Source organism: Corvus hawaiiensis, chromosome 1 (genome assembly GCF_020740725.1).
Source record: "Corvus hawaiiensis isolate bCorHaw1 chromosome 1, bCorHaw1.pri.cur, whole genome shotgun sequence".
Lineage (NCBI taxonomy): Eukaryota > Metazoa > Chordata > Aves > Passeriformes > Corvidae > Corvus > Corvus hawaiiensis.
The window spans coordinates 51,976,261-52,002,172 of record NC_063213.1 but is presented as its reverse complement, the minus strand read 5'-3'; the positions used below and the strand labels follow the sequence as shown (position 1 = coordinate 52,002,172).

Genomic DNA, 25,912 nt, shown 5'->3' with positions numbered 1-25,912 from the left:
ACACAGATTTAAAGTCTGAGCCTCAATAAATTTACAGGCCCCTATACAATGTGCAGTAGAAGTAGTTTTATCCTGAACTGTAGCCTAGTTTGGCAACACGTTTTATTTGCTGCATTACTTTTTTGCAGCCTAAAAAGCATTAGAGTGACATTTAGAAGACAGTCAAAGAACTTAAAATTTCGCGAACTATAGACAGAAAGCCACTATTTCTCCATTTTTAAGTTAAAATTGATTGCGAGTAATGGGTATAGATTATACAGGTAACAGAATATAGATCAGCTTATAGTGACTTTTTAAGAAATATTTTATCTTTGTGATTAGAGAGAGATAAAATGATCTACCTGGATCCTGATTAATCAGTCTTTAAAACCATAAACTTCTAACAGCCAAGATCCCCCATTCAAATAAAAAAGTAAATTTGTGATTCAAAAGATGTCAATAAAATGGCCTTTGACTTTGATGTAATTTTTCCTTTGATTACAAGCCCATGATTAAGTATTCTTTCAACTTTCAAAGCATTTCATGTTAACGTTAGCTCCACTTTGGATGTGGAATAACATAATGTTTTAGTAGTAATTTCTTTTAACTAGAAACTCAAAGCTTTCTTTTTATTTCTGTCAAAAATAAATAAAAATATTCCAAGATTAGACACTACTTTATAGCTAAAATTTTCATTAGAAAATGTAAACATCGGACTATAGTTATTCTGTATTGTATTTCAGTTAGCTAGCTGGTGTGTAGGATAAAAGTTATTGAAATGCACCAGAAAACCAGCTGAACAATGTGTCTCTACTATCGTTAGGTTCCAGTATTTAACATGTGATTCATCTTTAGACAGTATAACACATGACCTTTCTAAATATTTACTGAGCTCTTTCCTGTTTTTTTCTGTGTTGGTGACACATGGGAAGGGAGATGAACTCCTCTGGAGCAGACCGACCTAGGGCAGGTTGTCCCAATTCCATCATGGTTTCCCAAAACCATTTCTCATACTAGAATGTAAGCAGCAGCAAACTGTTGGGGATGATGCATGTACACTGCACAGCAAGACCTCTAGTGGCTTTGGTAGCCATTATACAGAATATTCATGGAATTGCAGTCATGGAATCGTTCAGAGACAAAACACGGTTTGAGTTGAAAAGGACCTTTAAAGGTCATCTAGTCCAAGCCCCCCCCCAACAATCAGGGACATCATTTCATCCTTGTCTCCTGCTTCTAATGGAATGTGCAAAACTGTCTTACCTGCAAGGTGGTTTTTCTTTTTTTTCCCCAGCTTTGTTCTAATGTGGGATAAGCACAAGTTGTAAAACCTTGACATTTCAAAAATACCTGTTTTCCAGCCAGCTGTGTTCAACACTGGAGGAAATATAACTGATTCTACTTTTTCCACATGCCAGTACATTTGTTTTCTTTTTCCATACACAAAGCAAATTTTTTCCAGAGTACGTATCATATTTCAGACATTAGTCATAGTGCTTAATGAGCTAATGGAACACACTCAGATGCTACACCAAAAAGTCAGTACGAACAAAAAATATATCAAATAACTATAAAACAATGTTAAAGAAATCAGCAAGCAAAAAGCTTCTTACTTTTTCAATGAATTGGGTATATTTAGCTACAGATTCTCTTTTCTATGCGTCTTCTAAGCTAATAGCAATTTTTAATAAAATCTGACTATGATAAAGCCACAGCTGATAAAAAACCATAATTCTTTGTTGGATTTCAGCTGTGGATGATTCTGCTGAAATCAGCAATGAGACACCATGAAGGTGAGATAAAGATGCTTAAACTAAGGCATGCTTTTAGATTAAGAAGATCCTTTTGGTTTCTGTAAGTCTTAAAAAGTAGATTGTCTACCTCAAATTTTTGCCTTGAATTTTTAGTCAACTCCAAATATGTCAGGTCAAGAACTGCTCAGAATACCAGCTTAGGTTGTTTGGGTACTTGAGGAATCCTGCTGCTGCAGAGCTACACATGTGCACAATGACTTTAATGTGATGACTTTAATGAACCTGTCAAGTGATGCATCAGTGTGGTTTCACATGGGGGTCTGTCAGATCACTGATCCATTGGATCACATCAAATCTGAACTTAGTGAGGTCTGAGCTTAATGTGATCTAGTGAAGATGAACTAAATGAGTTTCATGTGTAGTGAGAGGCAAGAGCCAACAGCTCCTACTAAAATAACAACTTTGTTGTTCTAGAAAGCAAACAACCCCTCAGGAATCACGGAGAGATACCAAGTTTTTGGCAGCGTTGGATTCCTAAGGACCACTCTCAATCAATATATTCACAAAAAGTACACACCTCATTAGATTCCGTACAGATTGCAAAGCTAGCTATAATGTAAAACCAGGCAGACAGTCTGTCTCAATATTATTACAGGAAGGCTTGGTTAAATTAATAGCTTCTCATTGATTAAAAAATCTTGCATTTTACATGTTCTTAAGTTGGTTTCCACCATTACCTTTCAATAACAGAATACGAGTCTTTGGAGAAATGTGGTTATATTGAACAACTGTATTGAAATATGAAGGTAGGCAAAATAAGTTGTTTACATTAACTTATTGTTGTTTCCTGTCATAAAGTCCTTTCTACCTGAAAGATAAAGACCACCCCATCAATGCATCCTAAACTTTTGTTATTTGTTCATTTTTATAATATTCCTAGACTATTACAATATAGGTAGTTTGGAACAGTCATTGAGCATGACTCTACCAAATCATTTCAGTAACTACTGAAAGTGAGAAATATTTATCTACCTGTAGCATTTGCTATTGTATACAACTCTCTGCTTTTGATTCTTTGCAATTACTATACTAAACACATCTAACAATAATAACACTAGTTCTGATCCACTAAAATGGTTTCCAAATCATCCTAAGGACCCATGTTATGATTCTTGATAGTACAGAGTACTTTGCTAGGCTGAGATTTTTCATGTCAATTGTATTATGTACACTCCATCTAAAACTGTTTTGAGAGCTTTGGCATAAACCTATTCAAAAGTATTTTACTGACGTGATGTTGGAAGAATTTTCTCAGTGCTGCAAGATCATCTAAGCTGAACTGAAGTACCACAAACCCACAGCATTTTTTTTTTTTAATGAAAAAATATTGTGATCTATTGCCCTTATTGTTTTGTACTTCTGCAAACTCGATGTGCACCACAACTGATCTTATAGGTAAGATATTCCTCTGCCAGTCAAACAGGAAAGGCCAGATCAGGTGTCTGATATATGCCCTGACATATTTAAACCTGAGCTTCAGCATGCTAAGACCTGAGTTTCAAGAATAATATTGCTTGTTTTAGTGCAATGCATATGTCTTCTTCTGTCTCAACAGAAACACTAAACCAAGCAGCATGTTCTTGGATGCACAGCAAACAAATGGCAGCTGCCACATGTGTAGTGTGACTGAGATGCTGGGGTGTGAAAGGGAACAGACAAGGAGATTGACATATGGGGGCAGGACAGCTGTGTAATTTTCCTGTCTTTTAGACTTTGGGTCACTTACAGTAGTGCTTTCAAACAAACACTGATTTTGTACACTTTGTGGTTTAGACCATTTTAGGGACTGATTATTGAACTCATTGAAGTGGCTGCATAGAGGTTTGGGATTGCGTCTGGAATAGACAACAAGGCAGTAAACTAATGCAGAGCTAGCTGCTCTTTGGATTCCTTATTGTCACAGTTCATGTAACTAGTCTTTGAAAGTACTGGCTTCAGCATCATCTAGAGATGGTCTGTGCTTTTGCCAGTGGAGTTTTCATTATAAAATGTCTAGCAGATTACTCTTTAGAAAAATATGAGTCCTTGTGCTAACTGATTTAACTTTGCTATCTTCCAACTGAGTTTTTCACAGAATCATGTCATTTTGTAAAACTGTATACAGAAGCACTGTGTCCTTATATTGGGCCACTATCCTGATTTTCTCTGGTGACCACAGTGGTGTGTATGCAATGTGGCAGTGAGGCTTTTCCTTCCTGTGAGGCTGAGTCCCTTCCAAGTTACAGGGGTCAAGTTGCATGTTTACTTCCAGATATTCATCTTGTTGGCTGTGTCTGTGCTGACTCTTCTCTTTCTTTTTCTTCTGTTTTCAAATCATCAGAGTCCTGCAGTGCAATGAAAAACTGTTGCTTGGTTCTCAATGAATTCTGTGGAAGTACCAAAGGAAGAGAAAGCATCTATATTTGGAATAAACACAAACTATTATTAGACAGAGATTTTGGAAGTAGCTGTAATTTATCTGCTATCAGGAGTAATAGAAAACCATATGGATGATAAAAAACATAACCAGGGCAAGGTCCTTCCTGTGTCTGTTGACAACTAATATGCACCAGGAGGGCAATGCCATATGTTTGCATGTACATTACCACGGGGGCAGTGACATATGTTCACACGTATGTCACCCCTCTGGCCTGCTGTCATACGGCTGTTTCCAAAGGGGAGTGCTCCCTTGAAAAACAGAAACAAAACCCATAAATGTGAGTCTCCTACATTCTATTTGTCAGCAGCTTTTCTAGGACTATCACTGCTGTTTGATGAGCAATCAGAACAGCTGCACAACAAAGGTTTCTGTAGCCCTCTCCTATATCTCTTCAAGGTGCTGAATGGCAAAGGAAGAAAATATGGACACCCCACTAGAACAGTCATACCTGCTGGAAGAGTCACACCTGCTGAAATACTATACCTGCTGTAAATCCTGGGGATGGTGAGCACATGCTTCTCTCAAAATATTTCATGGACTTCTTTTCACTTCCTTCTTTTCACTTCCTTTCAGGCTGGACACATCCTCACATCATATCAAAAGCAGTTCTTGGCAGGATAAAAGAAAGAGTTTGAGTATAGAGGAGTGACAAAGTGAGAGAACAAAAAGGTGTTGTTCATGATACTATCTCCTGCAGTTTTGGGGGGGTTGGAGATAAACAGTACTATTAGATTATCCTGACCATTCCCCTGTCAGTGCAATATTATTCCTTGCAATGTAATTTCTAGTGTTTTGTTCATTCCATTTAGTACTAATCCAAGCAGATAGCCTTTCTGTTGTATCTCTTGGGAGACCATTTATCCCTCAATCCACTTATTCCACTATTAGGTAGATTTTCTGAAATTTGCAGTGTATTTTTCTCTTTTTTAATTTCCTTCCTCTCTTTAATTATCTCTTTTGGTGCAAATATGGCTCATCTTTATAGATTTGCATTCCCTCAGAGGTCATCAAGTCTGGCACACAGAGCAGGAATGCAAACCGCAGCATGAAATCTGCTTTCATGCAGAAAAAGAGTAACCTGCAGGATATTTTGTTTGGTCTCAAATGTCTTGTGACTAAAAAATATTTTGGGCTTTGTGGATATGGATCCACTAACTAAGTCTTATTTGGTCTAAGTGTATTCCAATATTTAGATTTGAATGCTGGTAACTATACCAAAAGCTGTCTGTGAAAGTTTTAATAGGACTATGCAAAGCTCCTTCCTTGTTTTATGGGAGCAATCCCTTACTGGACAAAAATGGTGAGAATCTTGCTCTGGTCCATGTGCTGTTTAAAACCAAGTCTAACACTTCAGTATCTGATTATTTTCCTCTCTATAATTCAAAACTAATGAAACTATGCTTGTCTTCCACTTTTGTAAAGGTCTGGGTGTTCGCTAGTCCTCCCTGTGAAAGGGCTATGATTTCAGCTTTCCTTTTTCCTTTTCTAGACACTTGTCTGTCTTTTCCCTATCTTAGTATTCTGAAAGCAGAATTACAGCAATTTCACCTCCTTCAGTTCCTGGAAGCTTCCCTGTACTTTAGGCAGCTATGTTTATAGCTCCAACACCTCTCAGAGAAACTTATCAGGAAGCTATGAAAGAGGCAGATAGCTGAGGCAGATCCAGGGCATCATCAGAGGGTGGTCTCTGGGAAAAGTAAAGCAAGCTGAGTTGGGGTAAGTCATGGGGAGGAAAGAAAAGACATGATTTGCTAGGTGGAGACAGTCTTCCTGTTCCTGGGAGTAACTGGGTCTGCTCAGGATGGAAATTTCTGGATTAGAGGATGTGGCAGGTAGAACAGACTCACAGCACAGAGACAGGCTTTACATCTCAAGAAGAGGGTTGGAAACCACTGAGAGAATCAATGACAAAACAGCTCCGGCTTCAGAGATGGCAGAAACCATAAGTTCCTGGGGATCAGAGGCTACTGTGCAGTTTGAGGCAAAATCAAAAGGCCACCAAGTTGACTGAAACAAAGCTACAAAGGACCTTCCATGCAAGGACAAAGTAATCAAAGAGAGATTTTGGCAGAGATTTCTTTATAAAGCTTTTGCTATTTCTGCCTTTTCTGGAAATCCCAAGTTTTCAACTACTTAAAAAGAAAAAAAAGAAAAAAAACCCACCAAACAACAACAACAAAAACAATCCCAAAGAGTACCCTCCTTTACATAAACAGAAAATCTAGATATTTGAAGTTGAAAATGTTTTTATTCTTCTCTAGGTATCTCACCATAAGAGAAAAGTCCTGAGCTCCAGCTCAAACAGCTCTAACTCCAGAACCAATACCTGTTGCTGCCTGTTTTGAGCTTCCCATCCCCCCTCCCAAAGACATGTGCTCCGAGTTCCTTTGTTCCAAGCGCGGGCAAAGCCAAATGTAACTCAGACTCTTCAGCAGTGTCTGATTGGCCGCTCACCCCGGGTCCGCCCCCAGTCATCCCCTTTCCCCTTCTCCGAATAAAAGATGGTCGAGGGGAGGCAAACGCCCTCTCTCAGCTCAGCTACCTTCCTGTAAACATCTCTGGTCGTCTGTCTCATTTGAAGGCTTCTAACTGCAGGGAATTGAGCGAGCAGGGAGCTATATTTCTCCCTCTTTGCTTCTGCTGATGGTATTTGCTCTGCAGCTGATTCAGGTACCGATTTTAGAGCTACTAAAGTGCTAGATCGCCCGTGCTACTTCTCAAGGCTGCTCGAGGCTTTCTAAGGCATTGAAATACAAGCGCTAGCCGGTATAAAGCTGAAAAGATACCTTCCACATTTGGCCCCCATTCCACAAATACCATTTCTTAATGAGGCCACACCAGGTAAGGAAATAAAATTGTTTAATTTATGTGTCTTTTTTCTCTTTTCGTTCAGTGTTATAGAAGAGTTGAAATGGGTGCTCAGCTTTATTTAATCATCATGTTTTTATGATCACATTACATACCCTAACAAAGTAATATGGATTCTTCTGTTTCTGGAGAGGACAAACAATACAAATTTGGTCTTTCAGCTTCTCATTAGCTTAAATGAAACAGCATTTTACTTTACTTTTGGTTCACTCTCCTACATTTGGCTTTATGCCATGAACGTCAGACTTAATTCAAAATATCAACAAAGTTCTTTCCTGACTGGGCCATGGGGTGAAATTTCTCATACAAAATTAGTGAACACTTTCAAAACCAAACAAATTAGACAATGCTGTAATTGCCTTCCTTATGGATAATCTACCACAGGAAGCCTGAACTTGAATACATTATTTATTCAAAGTAGTTTGCTTTATCAAATAAAATAGGTTGGAAGTAGAGATCAGTAATTGGTAAAAGTAGATGCTGGCTAAGGATATAAACTCAAAGAAAGAAGAGAAACATGGGAATGATTGTAAGGGAGTGCAAATTGGACTAGAGTAAATAGTCGGAGCAATGAAGGCTTTCAGTGTTACGGCCAAAGGCAGTAATATAAAGAAACACAAAAATGTCTAAATTTATTGACTTTGTTTCAAGATATCTTTAAAAGTCAAGAGAAAGAAAATGAGAAGAAGCCTAAGAAATCACTGAAGAAGATTGTAGTCATATTAGGAGTCATGCAAGATAATCATAATAGCAGTGTACATCTGCACACTAGTATTATGAGATATAAACTAAGATATATGTAACTTGAGATGTATCCTTACGGTAACTTTGTTAGTTTACCTAACACCTTTTTGCTAATGGAATATTGTTCCTTCTTTTATGCTGGATAGAGAATTGGTTATGACTGTCATAATCAAGATCCTCTATGAGATCTTTCTTATCCGTGTTAAGGACTTAGATTTGTCTTTGAATGCGTATGCATTTCTAACCAATGGTAAAAGCATTTATTTTGTGAATATATGCTATCAGCAGAATATTCCAAATTATTATTTTAATAACCTAGTCGAATATTATTTCTGCTTCTGCAGTGCTTGCACTTCCTGTTTTTTCTTTTGTGGATTTGAACCTCCATGGAAAGAAGACAAAAATATGACATCACCTCACTCAAGTTATGTTATTTACATTGAATTCTGATTTAATCTTCTTTAAATTTTACAGTTTGTTTCATCTCTGTCCTATTTTTGAAAGCTGGGTGAAGAGTAGACATTTTCCCTCCTGTATATGCCTATATAGAAAGCAAGTACTCATTTTTATCACCATGTCTCAAAAATTTTGGTTCATCTGGGTCTTGGCCAGATCTCTACAAACATCTGTTTTTGCAAACAGGTTCTAGAGCACTTGGATGAGCTCAAATTTCCACAGCATTTTACTACCTCTGCTCTATCTAAATGTTTTGCTCTTGCTTCTAGTGTCACAGCAGCAATAATCCTATGAGCTTTGTACTTTCCTGACAAATGAGCTCTTATTCACTTGACAAAAGAAATGGACTGTGTTTTGCTGTACTTCATTTTGTACACACAAATGTCTCATGTGAGTCTATCTCCATGGAGATTGTGATTCAACATAGCATCTGGAAATGCATTTTGAAACCTTATTCCTCCTTTTCTCCAGGACAATGAGCTATCCAGAATACTGTGTGCTTTCTTAGTGCCATTCATCTGATCTCAGGCTCCTTGCAACAAAGCTGGTGTCTTGAAAAAAATTCTCTAAATTATAAATTGTGGCAACCTTCTTATTCCTCCCAATACTTTCATCATCCTTTAAATAAATGGGCATACTCACAACACTGGGATATGTCAATGTCCTCTGCTGCTGTTCATAATTTTGTATTTATTTAATTTTTGAAAGAGTTATCTTGTAAGGAGTGGTAACTCCTTGTCTTAGGGAGCTTAAGATTTCTGTCATGTTATTCCTTGGTTAGGTTGCATCAAGGGAAAATGAATCAGTTTTAATGATGGAAGTGGCAATTAGTGCTGCTGAGCTGTAGTTTCAGTTTTTTGACAGAGCTACTGAGCTTAATAAATTATGGATCAGTAGAGGGGGAAGGAAGGCCTCAAAATCTGCCTGAGCAGCACATGAACTGGTAGTGCACTACACTGCATCTCCATTCAATAAATGTCCATTTCAGTCTGGTTTTGCGGTCAAGTGTGAAGAAGAAACATCATCTGTAATTAATAACAGTTAAAAAAAATCCATATGAATACATGCCAGCACAAGGAAGGGAGGAAAAAAGGGTTGGAAACGAGAATAAAAAGTGCTTCAGAATAATGGTGAAAACCCAGACAATCAGCCTGTGGGGAGAAGAGAAGACTCCAACACAAAGCTTTGTGGTACACGTCTGAGCCAAAGGCCTTTTTAGAACAATGTTTGATTCCATAGAAATAAAAGTATGTCATCACACAGGTTATTCCAGTGTGTCAAGTAAGGTGCAAGTATCTTCCTCCATGTATCTGTGCATTTTCCCTGCCAAGACAGTGAGTATTTGAGCATTTGTGGTTGAAAAAAAAAAACCCCAAAACTGTCCTTCTGTGTGTTCATAGGGGCAATATTTATATTCCACCTGTACCCGAAGTATAACAAGCGTTGTCTAAATATTAATTATTTATTAGTACTGAATACTTCTTTCTTAATAATAAAGCCAGATAAATTAGCAGGCCACTTATTTAGACATGGATTTTTCTGGAAGAGGGTCAGTAAAATATGGCTTCATAGAACCTCAACAGAAACCTGAGAAAAATTATATATGAGTCAAGAGGATATGTCTCTAGCTAGCTTTATGGATCTACATGTCCTTTTCCCTGCATCTTTCTTGTCTGTTTCTCTTTTCTAAGTTTGCTGTACTAACAAATTACACAAAGGCAGGATATAAGCTCAACTTGGGCACTGTATTTATCATATGAATTATAATTAGCACACTCACTGGCACAATATTGACATGGTATGGCTTGCAGAGTGAGTTCCCATCTGAGGAGTCTGCCCTCAGCAGACAGGCTGAGCACAGCTCCAGAGAGCAAGGAGCAAAGCTGGCCTCTGTCACGGCTTATTCCCAGTGCTCATAATACCACAGATGTCACCTTTATAGCCTCTGTTCCTGAGATATCTTATGAACGAAAACTCTTGGCCCTCTCTGAAGTCCTCTGAGGAAGAGGGAAAAGGTGTTGTCCCCACTTGAGCAGCTGGGAGGGAAAACAGAACTAGTGGTAGAAAAAAAAAATCTCGTCACAGTGGTGAAGCCCCAAAAACTGGGGAATTTCATATAATTTTCTGACTCTATCATTGATGTTGGCTAGTAAATCAGAATTTGACATCACAAAGAAAAGTTTGATTTGGAAGCCTAGTAAGAAATGAAAATCAGTTTGAGCTCTTTCATATACTCATGATTAACATACTCAGCTGCTGAATCCAGTGTAGACAATGATCATGATACTGACATATAATATTGAAAACCCAGATTCAAATAATTTAGAATAATTTTGAAAAATAAATATTCAGTTGCTGCTCTCCCAGGTGCCAAGTGGGCCTCTGATGTGCCACAAGATTGGTAGAAAGGGAGATGTTGCTAATCAGTTACTCCCCATTATCCAAACTTTTATTCAATCATTATAATTTGTATTAAAAATTCCAGTTTTGAAAAATTTTCAGTTTCTGATTAAAAAATAAAATTATTTTAAGTATCTTGGTCAGTTTTCTGCATTATAACAGCAACACTAAATTCAGTTTTATGATCTTCTATTGAATTCAATGGTGCTCTAAATCAATTCACCCTTTATGAAAACCCAAGTGAGCCAGCAAAGCAGTACCTGATCAGGCATGAAAAGTGGGTTTTTTTCAGACTCAAGGTTTCTAAAAGAAGTGAGTTGCTTTGCATGTAAATTTTGATAAACTGCTGTCCAAAAGTAATCCCAAGAAGTTGCAGTTATCTTGCTTTTATTTGCTTGCTCAGTATCTTATGATACACACATATTAGACTGCCACAGCATAGTCTGAATATTTCTCTCTTCACAATGAGGACGTGGTCTCAGTGTACTGGGTCTAGGGATTTTTTTTGCATGACTTCACTAGTAACACATTATTTCAGGTCACATTTTATCAGCTAGCTCAACAAGAATGCCAGTGACTTTCACCTTGTTCCAGCTCCCTGTAAACATAGTAATTGCCAAAATTATATTGTCTTTTATTTACTTAACAAGCAGTACTTTTGAAAATAAATAGTCTGGCATGAGCAAACACAAATGCTAGCAGTAGTCATAAGTCTTCCATGCTTTCAAACACAGCTTCTAGCGTTTTAAATGCAGACTGAGAAAAAACTGGTGTGAGGAAGAGATGTCTCAGCCCATTGTCTTGCTTGAACCTTCCCCACTAATGTCCTGTTGCCATTATTCTGGGCATAGCTCCACCCACGGGTGGCAGCAATAAGTACTTGCAAAGCACTAACGCTGTTATCAATCTGCCTAACCTTGCCAAAGTGTATCAGACAGTTTGGTTTACAGCAGCCCATTTTTTCTTGCCACTACTGTGATGCTTTTCTACCAGGGATGAATGGCCACAAGAAGTTTCTAGTAGTAGGGGAAAAATATCTAAGGAACCAATATGTGCTGTCAAGTGGACATTTTTTATTTTTAACATCGTTTCTCTGGCAATATGTGTCATCACCTTTCTCTTTTACTCTGCTTAGGTCTTGGTCTTGCACACTCTTTAGCACTTCATGCTGCCCAACATCTGACTAAATGTTTTCAGCTCTTTCCTTCTCTGTTAGTGGATACTTTCTGGATGATTTCAAAAGGTCTATGCTTGATGACTATCTAACCTAATATATGCTTTGTGGTAGGATTTTCCGCACTGCTTTGCAGAAGTTTTCCATACAGGTATGAAGCAACGGAATTTCTCTTATTCTAAAGCAATATTTTTTTTTTTTTTAATTAGGAAATATGTCATCTTGCTTTAATACAAAATTATGTATAGTTATTGTTTTCAAGTACCATTCTAATTTTAGAAGGTGATAATTTAGTAAGTTAGACTGTCATAATCTGAGGAACAGGCAGAATTCTCTCTGACAGAGTTCTAAACAATTATGCCTTCAAGCCCCTAAAAGTTATGATATGCAGTTTTCCCATTTCCCTCTATCCCATGGAGCATATATTAGCCATTCTTAGCATAAACTATTGAAATTATTAAGCCACTTCACAGTGTTGTTTTTAAAATGAAAAATGCTATGATCTTTTAATGTCTTCAGTGTTATAATATGTACTAAATTAGCAGAACCCTGATGCTCTGATAATTTACACCACAATGTGCTATTTAAAACTGGAAGCCCAGCAGGAGATTTTATTTTTATTAATTTAGTATAATTTTAAACATTACAAAAATAGCTGTCTCACAGCTTCCCTGCTGAGCCCTAGATTGTTGCCACAGCCTGTGTAATACTTTATCAGGAGAGTAACATCACTATAAATACTGCATAGTTGATTCTCGTTTCAACACATAATACAAAAGGATGCAGAAGACTGAAGAAGAGACAAAGAAAAAACAGGGCTGGTTCTGTTTTAAATTTTTTCTGCCTTTTTTTTCCTTTCTTGCTTCTAAATCTTCTTTCCTTACAGGTTTTTCTCTAAGGGTAGTTGTGATTTTGTAGTCAAAGCGAAAGGGCTGAAGTTCCACATTGTAGTTAACTTTAGATGTATCACACAATGCTGCTGTAGGAAAATGAATTTTACTCTACCTCCCTTGTCTATTGCCCTGCCATTCTTGCTGACTAAATATTACTGGAATGTTCTTGTTCAAGTCTAACATGTATTATAAGAGCAACCTCCTATGAATTGCAGCTCTCCAGTTTTATGTACACCACTGGCTCACATCTCCTCACCTTTGTGTGTATTTAGTGAACTTACATCTGCCTGAAGAAAAAAATGTGACTGTCAGTTACCATATTCAACCTCTTAGCAGCACTAGGGATGGCAGAGCCAGTAGGTATAACAACTTTTGGCCCTTTTGTCATGTTTGTCACTTTTTTGAATGAACTGAATTGACCATAAATTCTTGCCAGGAGTGCCACCTTCCAAGGGAAACTGCTTTTCAACAAAGGAGGAGTCTTGGCACTGAAGCAATATTTGCTGTGCAAAAGATGTAATTCAGTACCATAGTCCACCATTTATAATGGAAAGCTGGGATGGACTGCTGGAGGGATGAACAGACTATGATTGAAAGTTATTTAAAAAAGATGTGAGTTTCTTAATTTAAATTCATTGTGAAACTCTTCAGTGCCTATATTGTTTATATTTATTTACTGATCAATATTACACTGTATATTACAGAAAGTTATAGATTAATTTATGTTATCAATTTTTTTACTGGCTCGCTGTATCTTTTACCTGGTTTCCAGGTAAAATTCTTAAAATAAAATCTGAAAATTGAATAAAACTCAATTCCACATGATTAGGATTTACCATGTGACTCTATTAAGGCAAAGCATATTTCACTGGCAAGCAACTGATTCTCTTGTAAAACTCCTGTATTTTTCACAGAAATGTTGTGATTTGACAGATCCACAGTAGAAATGTGATTAGTGCATATGTCCTTCGTTTTGCATTTGAACAAGGGGATATATTCAAAGGGAATGTTCAAAACATTTTGGTGCTTAGATGTTAAATGTTGTATAGATATTGGTTGGGTGACACATAGGCAATTCAGCTGTGTCTCAGACAGGAGTTGCATGTTGGCCTTTCTGGGGCATAGAAGGCAGCCAACCTTCCTCCTTGATGAGCCACCAATTAACTTTAATTAAATCAATAGTATTTTTCTTTGAATCACATTAGTACTGACTAAAACTCCCCCTCAGCTAATTAACAGGCATTTGGCCACTCCACCCAATTGGACTGAGGGCTGCTAAGGTAACCATTGTCATTTCTGAAATATTTGTTGTTAAAAATTTGCTCTGTATCCCTTGTGCTGTGATGTTTACACCTGTGTACACACATACAGGAAATAACAATTCATTTGCAACTCTTCTTTTTCCACAACTGCCAGGAGAATGTGAGTGAGGTAAATAATTCCAAGGATATTGGAAGAAATGAGGCATGAAATAAAAGCCTTCCTGCACTATCTGCTGATCCTCAGGAATGTAAGGCAACCTTCTGTATTAAAGAGAAGCATCCAGGCTATTAAGCAAGGCACTAGGAGAGTGAGGAGTGAGTCTGCTGTGTGAGACACTCTCCTGAGCTGATGACATCAATGTCCCAGAACTATCACTCTGAGTTCATGATGATGAGATCTGCAAGATGTGTCAATTGCTATTCTTGTTCATGGCAATGTCAGAAGACTTAAAAACAAGATTTCACATGATTTAGTCTTTTTTTTTTAGACATTTCATGAACTGGGTGTATCCAATGACAGTGTTGTAAATAATGTAGTAATGAGCAACTCTCTGCTATTAATATTATTAATCATACTAATTAAGTTAATCAAGTGGATCAATATAAGAAGTTCCAGCTGTTTCATGAACAAAAGCTGAAGGACTCTGATTGGCTTGTACTGAAGAGTGTCCTGGAGAAAAAAAGTGGGATTTTGTTACTTAACATCGGAATTTTCTTTTCATCTGGTGGAAAATTCTTGTCCAAATTAGTTGTGCTGTTCACTCAGTAGGCTTCCATGACAAGGTGACTTAGAAAAATATTGCCACAGATTGGTAGTGGAAGAGATTTTGGGTTAGGAGGATTTGGAGGTCTTGCTCTAAGGACATTGCAACAGCCCTATAGAATGATAACCATGCTGAAAGGAAGATCGATATATTGGTATCATTGTCTTTCATTAAACTGCAATAGGAAAGATGATTCTGCAATATTGATTGGACCAGCGTGATTAAATTCAGGTTTAATATTGTCTTCATGTCAAACCAGAAATCTTCATCCTATTTGTCCAAATAGCACAAGTCCTATATATTTCAGCAATTAGATCTAACGTTGCAGTTATTCCAAGGTACATAGAAAATGTGTATTTTTCTAATTCTCTTTCTTTTCATACCTAGTTCATAATACTGCTACAGAAGCAAAAATACATGAAGACTTCTGATTTGTCTCTTCAAGAACCAACCTTTTGAAAAATAGATGTTCTTGGTGTGAGAGACATGTACATCGATATGAAAAAAGCACATAAAAATTTAATGTTTTGCCTGTATTGTAAAATGTGGATTTTTACGGCAGAACAGATATGGACAGCAGGTTATGGCTTCTGCTAAGAATACTACATACATCTATACAGTTCGGGAATACCACATTTTTTTTAATTTTGAAATTAAATGTGTTGTCTGTGACAAACACTAGATTGCAGCTCTCCAAGACTGGTTAACAATTCGCTATATTGTCATGAAGAGGGTCCATAAAAACAGCTTTAAAGAATCATGCTGTTGTTTGTCATAAATTATCTTTTCAGTAATCTATACATAAATTACATATTAGATTAAAGGCACATACATTTTGATCAATTCACATTTTCTTGAGGCACAGTTTGCCCAAGACCACAGGCATTGCAAAAAAATTCTAGTTACACTAAAAACTGCTTGAACCTTTTTCACTGTTTCTTAGTAAGGCACATACAGCTTTTTATTAAATTATTTTCCAAATGTTATTTTGTAAAGAAATTTAATAAAATTTACTACTCTGCAATCCATTGAGCACTTCCTAATTTAATTTTCATATTCTGCATTTCCTGGGATTTACAATTAAAATTGTGATGAGCCAGACATTCAAGCTCTTACATGTGTGAGATTTTATGATTTTTTTTAGCTGAACAATATCAACAGGATTTTGGTTTTATAAAATATTTTCAATCAAAAAGGTGCAAGTAAGTGAGGTCTTTTATATATAGATTATAAAGTTTTTACTAAGTTTGACAAACTTTTTTCTCTTTTTCTTCCTTCTTTACCGACTCAACTCATTGGCAAAGTAGACTGCTTATGCCAGTGCCAGATACAGTTAATAGAAAATAATAGTTCTGATGTTTTATTCTCTCCGACATTGATCAAATAAAATTAAAAAATCCTATTCTCCACAACAGACACTGTCATTAAAATTCTTGCAGATTTATTTACATAAAACTCTGCATGTTTGTAACCAAGAATGAGCCATCGTGCTCAAGAGTTAGTTCATTTTACCACCATTTTATTATGCAAGGTTCTTGGAGATCCCTACAGATGAACATATTTATTTCTTTTACAGTAATAATGCTTTATTTTTATTTTTTATTTAGGACACATCTTGAACCTTACAGAATATTGCGAAGTTTGCATTCATTACTTTACCCATTTTCTAAACAACTATATGGTGATGCACCACTAGCCCAGAAAAAGAAGTACTCCAAACAAACCTTAGGGGTACTGGGTCACCTGGACCTTCTTATGATCCTGCTAGGTGGAATCTTAGCAGGATTTCCTTTCCTGAGCTTGGTGGGATATTTTAACTAGTCTCTGAGCTGAGTACTTATGCACTAAAAGCAGCAAATGCAGCAATATTTGTATTTAGTCAGTCATTCAGCCAAAATCCATCACTCAGGACTCCAAGCAGCAAATTGCTATTTATGTTCAAGCCTTCACCATTTTCATATACATAGACCTCTTCTCAAAGTTTTTTAGCTCTTTAAATTGAGGTTCTTTTGTAGGGTTTGAAAGTAGCTTCTCTTTAGGCTTTTATTGGAACCAATAATATATCTATTTTATAGGAGGACACATTTCAGGATTGAGAGCCTTCTATAACTTCCAACATATAAAAAAAACCCCCAAACCCAGATTTTGTAGATGTCACTAGGAGAGCTTCACAAACAATTGGCTCCAAAAGCCGAAAAAGCACATAGGACAGTGCAGTGCCAGAGGAGATGTAGAGTTAGAGGACTTTGTAGTTTTGCTGCAGTAATGAAATAACATTTTTTTACAAAAAACCCAAGTGTATTACTTTTCAGAGCCATAGGTTTGCCTAGGCTCCTCTCTTGGCATTGGAAGTCAGTAGTCTGTCACTGGATTTCTGTCAGCAGTGAGTTGGCTCTCAGGTATTTAATTGTGAAGGAGCAAAAGATGAGTCCCACCCATCTGATGTCTGGGACAAGGAATGTCTTGGTATAACAGGATAGTGCTGGTCCTCTTGGATGCAGAGCCCTGTTCATGATAGACTGGATTGGAGTGTATAATGGCCAACAGTGTCAGAATGAATAACATATATGTGCACATAATGTTGTCTCCATTGTACTGTTTCTAGACTTTCCAGCACTATTTCAAGGTCTGTTACAGCACATAAGTTTGCTGAATAAAAAAATATAATTCAGATATCAAGCAATAATGGTTTATATGAGTTAAGGCCTAAGAAATCAAGTTATAATTTCAGGCGCAATTCTTATCAATATTATTGACAGCAGGCTGTTCTGCTTTTATTTTTTTGGTTTTCAAGAATTATCTTTGAGTGGCTCATAAACTTTGCCTAGAACTTAAAAAGCTGAATTCAACATAAAGGGTTTGTAAGGAAGAAAAGAAACTATACCATATTTGTGCTAGATTTCATCACTGAGTAACCTTTTGATCTTTTCCAAAAGACATATTTATAGCACCTACTGACAAGATGCTAATCTGTGATGGAGAACAAATGAGCCAGGGAAGCAAGTGCTTTGTATCACAAGCATGTGATACATCTCTTTGTCCATCTCTAATCATGGTCTCAGCCACAGGTGTTTAAAAGCAGGATAGAGGACAGATGCTTCTAATACTCTGCGAGTTTTTGAGGACTTTGCATAGGACTCAAAAAAACCCTTGAATAACAACAGCACTGTCTCTTAGAGAAGTTATGATCTTTAGTGTCTCTCTCAGCTTTCCATAAGCCTGCTTATATACTTACTCAAGGAGTTATACTGGTGTGCAATTAAAATGAAATAGTAATTGGTATTAAAAAAAAAAAAAAAGAGTGTGCTTGCAGAATATAACTCAGTTCTAATGAATCTCACAATACATTTATTCAGTAAAGACTTTTTTTAGCCAGCAAAATCAATTTTCTGATCTCCGAATGGACATTTTATCCTCTTCTGTTCTGATCTTCTGGTGGCATCATGAATTTCACAGACAGCTTTGTTAATCAGCAGAGTGCTCCAGAAGAGAGTTTTCTCAGCTAAAAGTAGTTACTATTTCTCTCTAAACATCCATGTTTCAAACTCCTGAATTATAACTTTGAACTTAACATTCCTACAGTATCATGGTACTTACAGTGTGCAAGAGGGTAAGGTAGGGTTAATTCATTCAGAGAATACCACGGGTGGTTCAGACTACAATTTCTGTGAACTATATTGGGGGGGTTTTATAAGAGTTATATATATACGTTATTCATTTTGCACCTCAATAGTCCCGTGCCTTTGCTTTCACTTTCCCCATGTTTTTTTGCTGAAATTTCCAATTGTGTTATGGCAGATTGAGACTTTTATATTCCAGGTGCCAGTGGTCTTAAAAATTGGAAATATTCTGAAATATGTTTCCATTTGTTGCTGACTTCAACTTTTTTTTTTGTTTTATTTTTGTTTGTTTGTTTTGTTTCTCTGATTTACTGCTGAATACTGGTATTTATTCTATTCTGCTTGATATAAGCATTGACATTAAACAATTCTAAGAGAAATTGCTCAAGTGAAGAGAAAAATATTACTGTTTGAGAGCATCATGATTAAATGATTACACGTATGAAGGTTTACGTTATTATGTCTCTGATAAGTTCAGTACTTCCATAACTGTCACAGAGGGTAAGACAGAAATCTTGTTAATTGTCTAAAGAACAAAAGTAATCTCACATATTCTGGAAGCCTTCAGTGACATCTGTGCCACACAGCAGAATAATCTTATGGGACATAGATTAAGGTGTACAGTGAAGTTTTAGCTAAACTAGGAAAAAGTTCTTAGTTAAAGTCTTAACAACTGATGATGAAGTCATGCCAGCACTTCAGAAGATTATGTTTCATCTTCTACTACTTTTAATTTCCTTAGTTTTCCCTACTGCAAATGAAAAATAAAGGAATTAAATTTTATCTGAAAAAATTGTAATTATTTTCAAACACTTTATACCTAGCTTTATCTATTTACACATTAAACAATATTCTTGTTCTGTTTTCAACATTACTGAGCTTATTTCTACCAGTGCATCATAACTAGGTACTAAAAAGCATAAACTGTACACTGTAATCTATGCATTATGTAGATACCAGCAATGTTTATTTTACAGGGGTTTTGTTGTTCTTTTTTTTTTTTTTTCTGTGAGACTGGAATAGAGAATGAACACTTTGGTTTACAATCTAATTTGGGGGAAATGAGAAGTGATGAAATGTCATGAAAAGAAAAAAACCTCTGAAATAAAGCAGAACTATTACACAACACAAATAAAATAGCTCCTTCTCTCGTAGCTCGTAAACAACACTAATGTCCATTCCTATTATTCACTTATTTGTGAATAACTGACATTATGCCTGTGCTTAAAGTCAAGCATGTCACTATTGCAGCAGTGTGGACACTTGTTGCTCCTTACCCTGTAATTCCTCCACTATGCAGCCTTGTAAAAGAGATCCCAATTCTTTTGTCTGCCTCACATCAGCAAAACTGCCACGAGATGGGAGAGGAGTTTGCTGAGCAGAAACCTCCAGGAGCACCCAATTCACACTGAAAGTAAGGGTATAACTGTCAAAAGAGAAAGAGCTAGAGCTGGCTTCTGTCCCCTGCCCTGTGATCCTTTCCTGCAGCACAGCTAGTACCTTTCCAGGCAGAGGGACAGAAAGGGCAGCCAGGCATTAACTGTGCTCCAAGGAGAAAGCAAATATTGCCACTGCAGGGAAAACTTGGTTGAAGCTGACACTTCTCGAGGCAGATTGTTCACCCCAGTCAAGAGTCAGTTGGAGAATAAGAAACAAAACTCCCTGACAAGATCTCTCTGCATCATATCAAGTAAGAAAAAATCTGTAATACTTATAACTGCAGTCACACCATTATTAAAAAGAGCAATAACCAAGGCTTCATGAACACAGTTTACAATGCCGATGGCACACTATTGCAATTTCAGATAACACATATAGCAAAAAGGTTTTAGGTACATATTGGTTAAATCTCTTCTGTTTACATGGACTTCCAGAGTATCAGCCTCAGAAATCATAATCCTTGGTAATGCATAAGGGATGGAAACACTTACTGTGTCTTTGAAGTGGAGTGGTTTTGCATTTGAAACTCCCGTAAAGGCATTTGCATTATCTCTCTCCATTTTCTTTGATATCGAAATGTGTACAGATGATTTAGTTCACAGAAAAATATTTCAAAGTTCTGTCCTTTTCAAATCAGTAGCAATACTTTTATTTACTTCACTGGCATAATTATTTTACCCTCAAAAACATAATCATTCTACATTCCCCCAAATCAACTTGTGAAAATCAGTTCTAAGATTGCCTCTTTTCCCCCATTAATTATTTTAGCAGTGGGTTCATAATAACTATACTTTCATAGCTGCAAGAAAATACATAAATGCATAAAAGTCTTTAATACAGAACTCATTGTCTGTCCACTGGAAATTGTGGCTCTGTCCTACAAGGTATACAAAACTTAGAGTTGCTGTGTTTTGGGGTGAGATTTTTTGAATGTGTTTTGTTTTTTAAAAAAATGAAAAAAAGAAATCCATGTATCAGATGAGTTGCAAGTAGTGTCTCTTGGAAATTTATTTTTATTATTGTGTAAAGGCATTAATTTTTTTCTGTTAAAACTTTTTATTGGTGGAAACCAGAAAATATGGACATTTTGTGTGCATTTTGACTGGATTTTGCAATTGCCTTTTGAGAAGTATATGTAATACAAGGCTTTCCTTCACTTTGTGATATTTATTTGTGGAGTATAATTTTATATGGTATTTTCTTATTAAAAAAATTCCTGTCAGTAAAACTTTTGCTTAAAAATAGTAATAACAAACCCCTGTCTCTCAGTCAAATTGATTTTTCTGATGAGAACCTTGGAGAAAGTTGTTATTATTTTTTAATCCATCACACAGACATTATATGAGAATAAACCAATGCTGCAGTTTTAGTTTATTGTATATCTCTTTTTCATGGCCCTTCATGTTCTTCATTCCCCACCAAAGAACAACCAGTCGATCAAAATTTATTAGCTAGTGTTGACCTATTTGGATCTAGTTAGAAACTGTGGTCTCCTACCTTGGCCATTTAGTGAAATTTTCTATGTAGCTGACCAGAAACACTATTATGTTTGAGAATTTGCATCTACTTTAGTGTTCCCCTAAATTTAAGGGCTTAAGAATAAGTTTTAGGCTTCCTGTATTGCTATTAAAGGAGAATGAAGGTCCTGTTTAATTTATTAAAGATGATGGACTTGCATTATTATTAGAGTAGTAGTATTTTATATAAAAGCCAAGGGAGGATGTTCATTTATAAGGCAACTTTTCCCAGAATTTAAATTGGTGGTAACAGATAATGGGCAGTTAAAATGTTAGTAAATGGGCAGTTAAAATTAGGCACCACTTAACATCATGAGCTATGGCTGAAGTAGGTGAACACCTCTGAGTGCACTGCTAAATGATCCTTAGAGTAGGTGATGGAAGAAACCCGTACTCTGATTGGACTCTACAGACAAGAAGACATGTCTACATTTTACATTTAGTTTAAAATAATGAGGCAGTCCTACAAGTGTATGATTGACAAATTATGTGATTTGACTCATCTTACAAACCAAAAGCAGGAAACACTGAAAAATATCTCACCTGTCCATCAAAGAATTGAATAATCCTTGTATTTTCATACTGACTGACTAAGGATGACTCCCTCCACTCTTCTGATGGGCAGAGATGTCATATCTTATTGTCTCAATGCAAATATTTCTGAAATAAGATAATGATAATATTTACTGAAATTGCCCTTATTTTAGAAATAAATTATCTAATCTGATGAATTATTTATTAAATAACTTCTTAGGTGACTCTGTGTGTATCTTACTGTAAACTCTTATAAAACCTGTTTTATATGCTCTCAAAATGCTACTTTTCCTTTCTGAAAAAAAATTTAAAAAACAGAAAAAAAGGTTATTATGCAAGTGAAGTCCTGAAAAATATTTTTGGAAGTATTCACAACTTTGGATGTTACTAACACACAAACAGGAGAATTCCTAGTTCATAATGACCTTTAATTCATATGATAGATACCCCAAGTCAAGACTGAGTTTTATCTTCAAAAAATAATTATATTAAAAATTATCTACTGAAATTAAGAAAGAAAAGGAAAGCTAAAAGCGCAATTATTTTTATTCTAAAATAGCCCCTAAAATGACAAGGGACACATTGATTACTTCTTCTAATATCTTGCAGTTTTGCCTGCCTTACATCTCTACAAAATTCCAGTTGAATGTCTCTGTTCCCAATACGGCATCTTTCTTATATTATTAAGGATTTCAATTAGTATTTATCAATATTTGTAACAAAGGAACTTGGGAGAATCTCCCATTGAACAGTCTCACACCTCAAATTTCTACTCTTTGTGTCCCTTTTCCCCAAATAACCACATGTAGAGCTCCTGCTTGAAACATAACAGCTGCTAAACCCAGCGCCATCATAGTCACTACGTACTAAAAGTTCCTAAAAAAAATTTTGTGTCACAACAGATCTGTGTAAAGTTCATCTATGTGTAAATGAAACCAAACCTAACCATCTATGTGTATATGAAGCATGATTTTGTTAATGTTATTCAAAAGAAAAATATCTTTCCCTTTAGGTAGATAAATGCACATGTTGCAAATGTATAATGCTGTATAGTGCAATATGAAGCATAAAAGAAAGACACACACACAGGTAGTAATGGAGGAGTGTTGGCCTCTCGAGAAGGAGCAGTAAGGGGGCTTGAGCAATGCCTCCCCTGCTCCTCTCAAAGGTTCTCACAAGGGAGTTCAGCCCACAGCAAGGCTCAAGTTAATGCTCTGCACCAGCACAGCAAGGCTCACCCTGTCAGTCTGCAATCTGGTGTTCCTGCGCAATGCCTAGGGAGAGCATGTGTGTAATCTTAACATCCAGAAAAAATCACAACACATAAACATGAACCCTCAATCAAAATGGGAACCGAGTTGCAAAATGTTTCACTTTTTGTTTGGTTTATGTTATTAAGCTTTTGTCCCTAATTATTTTTCTTATAATCTCTTTATTATGAGGCTTCACAGGAAGTTTGACAACATATTTGCCTACTTGAGACTTCAGCCCTTTGCCTTTGCCCAGATAGACCAAGCAAAGTCAGAAGTTTAACAATTTTATCCTTATCCTCTATTGCTATCTAACCAAATGAGCCTTTTGAACTTGTCTTGAAGACTACATAAAGAAAATTTAAGGAGAGGAGTAAAGATAATCAAAAGTAAGGAGGACGCCTAAAAAATGTGTTTCTTATTTCTTAAAGCCAGGAAGACTGATCTTTTGCACACAATGAAGCCTCAGTTCCCAGTACAGAGATACTTTATAAAGGCAAGTTTCAATGTTAGTGGCTGAAACACACCATATTCAGCTCACTCTTGACCCACCTGCAGTGGTGAATAAAGTTACTGAGAGAGGAACCACAGCCTATTTTTCAGCTTGTTATTTGCTGGTGAATATCTTAAAACACCTATAAAGCTGTTGATTCTTTGGTGTTTTTTCAGTCTATTATAAGTCTTTTCTGCTAACAGTGTGACTCTCACTCTTTCTGTAGACCTCAAAACTTCTGGCCTCAGACACATCGTGTGGCAGCAGGGTCCAAGGTAGCTACACTAAGAATATAATAACCTTTCCTAATTATTTCTAAAAGTATTGCAACTGAATCCTATCTACTCTTTGCAGTACAAAAGACAGTTAATACCAGGATTGGATTTTCAATCCAAATACAATGAATTATTTTATATACTTCTCCAGTGACTGTCCTGGTGTTTGTGTGTGTATATGTATGCATGTATACATATCTCCTTGAGTAAATTGCATCAGTAACCCCCTAACTGATGTGAAAATTGAAGGCTTTTTACAAAAATACTGGACTTTGTATGTACAAATGTATATGATCTTTTGAAGAAAACAACATATAGATAATATGGCTAGCTAACTCCAAAATCCACTGGCACTAAATTTATGGGTTTATACCTGTGACAAGACATTAAATAGAGTGAAAGAATATTGCTCTGCTATACTCTAGTTGCCAGTTAATTTTAAGAAATAGTTATTTAAGTCTCATGAACCAAATGAAAAATAACTTTGGAAAAGAAAGAAAAAAGTCTCTGTTGTGTTTTGTTTTATGTGTATGGTGGAATTGCTGAAACTTTTAAAAATATCTTGAAATAGTCATAAGAGAATGTGTCAGAGTTCTTCTAGCAATGGCTCAGAAATGTGAAACTATTGTCATCTTGACATTCCCCACTGACAAACATACTATGCACACTAAATCAAAATGGGTATAAAAGTGTGCCATGTGACAGGATAGCCTTTGCCAAATGGGCTGACCTGTAATGAAAAAGTCAAACCTCTTCCTCTTTTTTTTTAATTGAAAAAAATATAGCAGCAATAATATGGGTAAAAGCCTCAATAAAATCTGTCAGAATTGATTTCTAGTGACACATAATGTCTGGCAATCTAAAGCTTTATTTTGCCAACTGTTTAATCTGTACTACAAGTAAAAGTGTTCCATATGCATAACTTCCCATTTCAGTGATGATCCTGTTTAAAGATTTGTTCCAGCAGCATTTATTTAATGACCTTTATAAAGAATTTTCTCATTCTTCTGTGAGCTATATTTAAACTAGGAAATAATAAAATTGAAGTGCACAATGGGAGAAAAAAATCTCCACTACCCACTATTTTTTTGTTTAAAAATATAATCACTTCTTAGGCAACATTAATGAGGAAGCCTGGGAATATAGGCATTCCAGTGTTAGAAACAATAGTAAACCAGTGGTCATTATTTACACCCTTTTAATGTCCTAGCATACATTTTTTGTCACATAATACCTGTGAAGAAAACTCACATGAACTGTAATATCCCCTGCTATGGCTCCCTTATTCTATTGATTTAAATATCTTTTTGCTTCTCCCTACTCAACAGGAAGTATGAGGTCATTGCTATAGCTGAAACATGTCTTGATAGAGCACTATTCAAACCAGATATACACCATACTTTATATCATATTTTGAATTATTTATCTGTCATGGGAAATAACAGGACAGGAAGGAGTTAGCTGGGTGTTTGAAAGGAATGTGGCAAAAGCATTAATGTGCAGGTCCAGCTGCACAAAATCAGATGTTGAGTCCTGGTACAAAGGGTCGGAGTCAGTGACAGTGGTAAAGTTCTTGGTAACACCAGGAGAGCAAAGAGGCTCATAAATCCAGAGAAAGGCTATCGTGTCCTGTAGACTACATACAGGTGAAACAGGGTACTAATTTCCAATGGACCGTGGAATATGGCTGCCTGAAACATACGTTTAAAACTGACACATACACACGACCCTGCCATTCAGAAGCTTTCATATATCTGTATAAAGGACTGAGGAAAAGGTTAATCAAGAGTGCTGTATGGCTTAAGGAAATGCATAGAGTGGCTGGCTGATTTGATTCATGTGTCCCAGTGACAAAATTCTTTCCTGGAGATCCATAATGTCTGGGTCCTTAATTATCTGGTCTTCTGTGCATGTGAGTCTGTATTTAAAAAATGGCCAATAAAATTTCGGCCAAGAAACACATTGTTCATTCCTTTCAGGTTTATTTTAAACCTATTGCACTTAGGTTTC

The 25,912-nt window shown here is 36.3% G+C and overlaps 2 long non-coding RNA genes across 4 annotated transcripts in view; both read left to right on the top strand.

Moving 5' to 3' along the window:
- LOC125326335 overlaps nucleotides 1-6,539 on the top strand; it is a 131,599-nt gene extending 125,060 nt beyond the window's left edge. For all 3 annotated transcript variants that reach the window (XR_007203767.1, XR_007203766.1, XR_007203765.1), the window contains 2 exons: nucleotides 4,609-4,716; nucleotides 6,474-6,539. This is a non-coding gene — a long non-coding RNA (uncharacterized LOC125326335). The remainder of the gene's footprint in view (nucleotides 1-4,608; nucleotides 4,717-6,473) is intronic.
- Nucleotides 6,540-7,025: 486 nt separating this feature from the next.
- Nucleotides 7,026-25,912, top strand: part of LOC125326342 — a 40,495-nt gene continuing 21,608 nt past the window's right edge. The window contains exon 1 of the long non-coding RNA XR_007203773.1: nucleotides 7,026-7,053. This is a non-coding gene — a long non-coding RNA (uncharacterized LOC125326342). The remainder of the gene's footprint in view (nucleotides 7,054-25,912) is intronic.